Source organism: Podarcis raffonei, chromosome 14, assembly GCF_027172205.1.
Source record: "Podarcis raffonei isolate rPodRaf1 chromosome 14, rPodRaf1.pri, whole genome shotgun sequence".
NCBI classification, from domain to species: domain Eukaryota; kingdom Metazoa; phylum Chordata; class Lepidosauria; order Squamata; family Lacertidae; genus Podarcis; species Podarcis raffonei.
The window spans coordinates 40,819,737-40,826,161 of record NC_070615.1 but is presented as its reverse complement, the minus strand read 5'-3'; positions in this window follow the sequence as shown (position 1 = coordinate 40,826,161).

Genomic DNA, 6,425 nt, shown 5'->3' with positions numbered 1-6,425 from the left:
TTGTGCCTAGTTAGTCCTCTCCATAAATTTGTCTTAAAGCGGGCATGGCCAAACTTGGCCCTCCAGCTGTTTTGGGACTACAGCTCCCATCATCCCTAGCTAACAGGACCAGTGGTCAGGGATGATGGGAATTGTAGTCCCAAAACAGCTGAAGGGCCAAGTTTGGCCATGCCTGTTTTAAAGGCGTCCAATTTGGTGGCCACCACTGCATTTTATGGGAGCGAATTCCGTAGTCTTAACTATGTGCTGTGTGATTAAGTACTTCCTTTTGTCTGTCCAGTGTCTTCCAGCACACGAAGCTCCAGATTCGGCTGTAGATATTTATTTATCTTGGTAATTGTATCCTGCTTTCCAAAGCTCAACCCTTCGCATATACCCTTCACAATATAGTAGTGCAAGGCAATTCACATGTAATATTAAAAGGAGAAGAAAACAAGCACAGAACCAGCCTTAAAGGCAACTAAAGGAACCCCCAGTGGCAGAACAAACATGGAATAGTTAAGACCAGTCCTATTCGCACATAGAAGTGAGTCCCTCTGAAAGTGAATACAGTGGTACCTCAGGTTAAGAACTTAATTCGTTCTGGAGGTCCGTTCTTAACCTGGAACTGTTCTTAACCTGAGGTACTACTTTAGCTAATGGGGCCTCCCACTGCTGCCGCCACGCCGTGATTTCTGTTCTCATCCTGAAGCAAAGTTCTTAACCCGAGGTACTATTTCTGGGTTATCGGAGTCTGTAACCTGAAGTGTCTGTAACCCGAGGTACCACTGTAGTTGGCTGAATATACACCAAGAAGGATAGCACTGTTAAACTGCACCAGTAGCTCAATGATTTGCTGGAAAAACTCTTCAGCCACTGATAGCACATAAGTAAAGGGGGAGCTAATTTAAGATCTTGGGGCAGTGAGTTCCATGTATGAGGTGCTACCCTAGAAGAAAGCTCCTTCTTATATTACTACCAGCTGTACCTTATAAGAAGCAGGGGAGCCTGCTTCCACAGGTGTATAGCCCCTCCTGGCTGGTTTGGAGGCAGCTGTTATTGCAGGAGCACCTCTCAAAGGTATGAAAGCGTCGCCTGGCAAAGGTGGAAAACCCGGTGCAACTTGTTTTGTATAGCTAGCGGCATGCCTGCATAGTCTCTTCAGAGAGCCCTTCGCCTCGACATACTGATCCTCTGCACTGGGAATTTCCAACTACTGGAGGGTTAGTGTTCTATGAATAGTTAAGCACCAAATAGCTTAACTATAGAGCCTGCCTGGTATAGACCTCTGTGGCTATGGCTCCACTGCCTTTTAATCAGCCTCCATGGGGGAGGAGATGGGCCAAAGTTACTCTGCTGCATCTCTCCCCCTCACATCACTGGATCATCCTATTTCAGGGAGGCTGCCTACTTTTGAGGAGGCTGCCTGGTGTGCCTCTGCGTGATATACTGCTCTGGATTTGCAGTCCTCCCATCAACCTCTGCTGCAAGGCAGGCAATTCTGCTGTCACATGTCACATATCAGGCATGACTGGATCATCCAGTCTCTCCAGGTGCAGAATAACCTGCTCAGATGAGATTTCCCGTCACTTCTCTGCATGAGTTGGGCTCCTTTGTGGGCAAGTATTTATTGCTCTTGTGTGCTATAAGTAAAACTTACTGAGATGCAATAATGCCATCTTCACTTTTAAAACTGCTTCTGATACTGGATAGATATTTTGAAAACTCTTTTTTTTTTTTTAATGGCAATGGCCATCAACTTTGGAGGGGGCGGCCCCCTCAAATCTTTTTTTTTTTTTAATTATAAATTTTTATTCATATTTGCACATATATCCAGGAAAAACATAAACAAAAAATCCACCACATACCTTATACAAATTATATCCACTTCACAAATCATAAATAAAATACATAACTGAGCTAGTCTCAACTGAGCCTTGGACTTCCCTCCACTCCTTTGGTAAGTATCGAATAAATTATATAGTCGCGTACTTTTTAACTCTTTTACATAGGCCTTTCCCGCTGTTAGAGTTATTTCAACCCCGCCAGTGTCACCTGAGATTTAGATTCCATATACATTAAATATTTCTTCCAATTATCATGAAATTTCTGTTCGTCTTGGTCCCTTACTCTTCCTGATATTCTGTCAAGCTCAGCATAATTTATCATTTTAACCTGCCAATCACTTATGTTGGGTATTACTTATAATTTCCAATTTTGTGCTAACATAATTCTTGCAGCTGTCGTAGCATATAGAAACAAGGTCTTGTCTTCTTTTTTAATTTCTTTACCGACCATTCCTAACAAAAAAGCTTCTGGCTTTTTGGGAAATGTATATTTCAAGATTTTTTTAAGTTCATTATAAACCAATTCCCAAAAGCCTCTCACTTTGCAACACGACCACCACATATGGTAGAGGTCACCTTCTGCCTCTCTACATTTCCAGCATCTTTTATCCTTCAACTTATAAATCTTCGCTAATTTCACTGGTGTGTGATACCACCTGTAGATCATTTTCCACAGGTTTTCCTTTAGTGCCGTGCATGCCGTAAATCTCATATTCTTGTTCCATAGTTCCAACCACCTCTCAAAGTCGATGTTATATCCAGTATCTATCGCCCACTTAGTCATAGCCTCCTTCACCTCCTCATCTTTTGTATACCACTCCAGCAAAATATCATACATCCTTGACAGTGTTTTGTTCTTACCTTCTATAACTTCTACATTAAATTTAGATTTTTTATCTTCAAATCCTACTTTCTTTTTGTCTTCTTTTAGCAGATCATTTACTTGGTGGTATTGCAACCACCCTGTAAATAAATTTTTGATCTCTTCATATGGTCTAAGTTTAATCCCTTGATCTGTCTTCCAAGTTAGTTCTTCATAGGTGGCATTCTTCCCTTCCATGTTTATTTTTTTTATAGTTAACACCTCCATTGGTGAAATCCACCAAGGTGTCTTCCTTTCCAATATATTTTTATTTCTTTCCCATACTTGGAATAGTGGTCCCCTAAAAATATGATTTAGAAAGCCTCTATGAACCTTTTCGTACCACAGGTACGAGTGCCACCCGTACCTGTTATCGAAACCTTCCAAGTCCAAGATGTCCCTATTTTCCAATCTTATCCAATCCTTCAGCCACAATAAACACGCCGCTTCATAATATAAACTTAGATCCGGTAGAGAGAATCCCCCTCTTTCTTTTTTGTCCACCAATATTTTCATTTTTATTCGTGGTCTTTTGCCTTGCCAGATGTATCTCGCTAAGGCTCTTTGCCAATCTTTACACTGCTTTAGACCTTTTAGTACCGGAATGGTTTGGAACAAAAATAACATTCTGGGGAGAACGTTCATTTTGATAACTGCTATCCTCCCCAGAAAAGATAACCTCAATCTCTCCCAGATTTCAAGATCTTTCTTAATATTCTTCCAAGTGACTTCATAATTATCCTTATATAGGTTAATATTTTTCGCTGATATCCACACTCCAAGATATTTCACTTTCTTTGCTGTCATAATTCCCATCTTTTGTTCTAGTTCTACAATATCTTCCTTAGTTAGATTTTTAGTCAACATTTTAGTCTTATTTTTATTAATCTTGAGGCCTGACACCGCTCCAAACTCTTCAAATTTTTGCAAGGCTTCTTTCATACTATTTTTTGGGTCTTCTAGAGTTAATACAATATCATCCGCGAAAGCTTTTATCTTATGTTCTTTAATCCCTACCTTAATCCCTTTCACTTCCACTGCCTCTCTCAGTCTCTTAGTAAGTACTTCAAGTACTGTTATAAATAACAGAGGAGACAGGGGGCAGCCTTGTCTAGTCCCTTTAGATATGTCAAAAAATTCTGATGTTGAGTTATTTATTATTAGCTTAGCTTTTTGTTCATTATAGATAGCTTCTATACCTTTTCTAAACCTTTCACCCAGCCCCATCGTTTTTAGATTTTCTGTCAGGAAGCACCAAGAAACGTTATCAAAGGCCTTTTCGGCATCAATGAAAATCAAAGCGGCTTGTTTGTCTATTCTAGTTTCCAAATATTCAATGATATCTATCACATTTCTTACGTTGTCCTTCAATTGTCTCCCTGGAAGGAAGCCCGTTTGATCTTTATGGATTCTGTTATTTAATACTTTTTTTAATCTTTCTGCCATTACATCCGCAAACAGTTTATAGTCGTTATTTAATAATGAAATCGGCCTATAGTTTTTCACCTCTAAGGCATCCACATCTTTTTTAGGAATTAATGTAATATAGGCTTCCTTCCAGGTATTCGGGGTCTTCCCTTCTTTTAAAGTATTGTTCATCACTTCACATAGGGTTGGGCTTATTTGATCACTTAATACTTTATAATATTTGGCTGACAGACCATCTGGCCCCGGCGCTTTACCGATTTTCATCTTTGATATTGCCTTCCTTACCTCCTCCTCTGTAATCAGCTGATTTAATAATTCTTTTTCTTCGGTTGATATCTGTTGTAAATGATGTTCTTTCAGATAGCGTTCTATATCATAGCCTGTCTCCTTACCTCTTTTATATAAATCCTTATAGTATTTCTGAAACAACCTTTTTATTTCATTTGGGTCTTCCACTATCTTATCTCCATCCCTTATCCTACAGATCATATTTTGTTTTTTTCCTTTCTCTTAGTTGCCAGGCCAAATATTTCCCTATTTTATTAGCGGATTCAAAACTCTTCTGTTTCAACATTTTAACTTTCCACTCAATCTCCTGGTTTACTATCATAGAAAATTGGGCTTGTAATAACTTTATATTTTGTTTTATAGTCTCATCACCTGGCTTAATAGTTAATTGTCTTTCATTCTCCATTAACTGTACTAAAATCTCCTCCTTCTTTTTCTCTTTTTCTTTTCTTTGATGGCTGTTTTTCTGAATTAGAAAGCCCCTCATGACGGCTTTCCCTGCGTCCCAAACCGTTTCTAAAGCTGTCCCTTTATTTAAATTCCACTTGAAGTACTCTTCAATTGTTTCTTTTGCCTTAATCACTATCTTTTGATCATTAAATAGAGATTCGTTCATTCTCCATCTAAGTACTCTAGCCTCTTTACCCTTTAACTCTAAATATACTGGGTTATGATCAGATATAGTCTGTGGGAGAATTTCAGATTTGATTAAGTTCTGTATCAATTCCTTAGTGATCCAAATACCATCTATTCTCCCCCAACTCTGGTTAGGATTTGAGAAAAAAGTATATTGTTTTACAGTAGGGTTTTTGAATCTCCACGCGTCAATTAGTCCCATATTATCAACCAAATCAAAAAAAGTCCGTGGTAGCTTGCCTTCCTTAATCTCTTGTTTTCTTGTTGATCTATCCAGATTTGGTAACACCACCCCATTAAAGTCACCCATCACTATCATTTTTTGATCCATCCACTCTGTTAACTTAATACCTAATTCAGAGAAAAAGACTGCTTTTCTGTCATTAGGTGCGTATAGTCCGACGACAATAATCTTTACTCCTTGAAACATAATCTGTACTACAATCATTCTCCCTTGTTCATCTTTATACAGTAATTTTGGATCAAGTTTTTCCTTTATATATAGAACCACTCCTCGTTTCTTAACTCTATCTGAAGCCACAAAATCCAATCCTAATCTCTTATTGCTTAAAATTCTCTCATGCTTTCTTATTACGTGAGTCTCTTGTAGGCAGATTAAGTCGAGGTTCTTTTTTAGTAAAATATGCGCAATCTGGTTCCTTTTATTTTTATTGTTGAGTCCATTCACGTTCCAGGTCAGAACTTTTAGAGCCATCACTTATATGCAAATAATAAGATAACAAGTCTAAATTAAATCTACTGTTTTTTATCGTCTATCTCTTCTCCTTCCCTCTCTTGTCCTGAATTTGTCTCCCTCTCTCCTTCTCCACTCTCTCCGCCTCCGTCCCCACTCCCCGATCGTTCACCCTCCTCCTCCCCCCCCACCATCTTTCCGAGTTCTTTCTCATATCTTCTTGCAAATTTTTCTAATTCTGAAGGGTTGGACAGTTTGAATCTTTTTTCCTTAAAATAGAATGAAATTCCTTCCGGAAATTCCCATCTATATAGGATCCCATTTTTCTTCAGTTGGTTAGTTAAATTTTTGTAGGCATCCCTCCTTTGAAGAAATCTCGAAGGAATCTCTTTGTATATGATAATTGGATTTCCTCCAATATATAACCTTTTGTTATAATTCTGTTTCAGTATTTCGTTTCTCATATCCATTGAATTGAACATAACTAATACATCTCCTGGCAATCTTTTCCCCCTGGCTTTAGCTGATTTTGTTTTTATCCGAAAAATATTTGCCAACGAGTAGCTTATCTCTTCTTCCTTTCTATCTAACCAGCTTGCCAGCTCTTTCACCATTTTAAATCTTATGTTCTCATTTGTCTCCTCTGGGAACCCTCTAAATTTCAGGTTTGCTTGATTCTGTCTCATCTGGG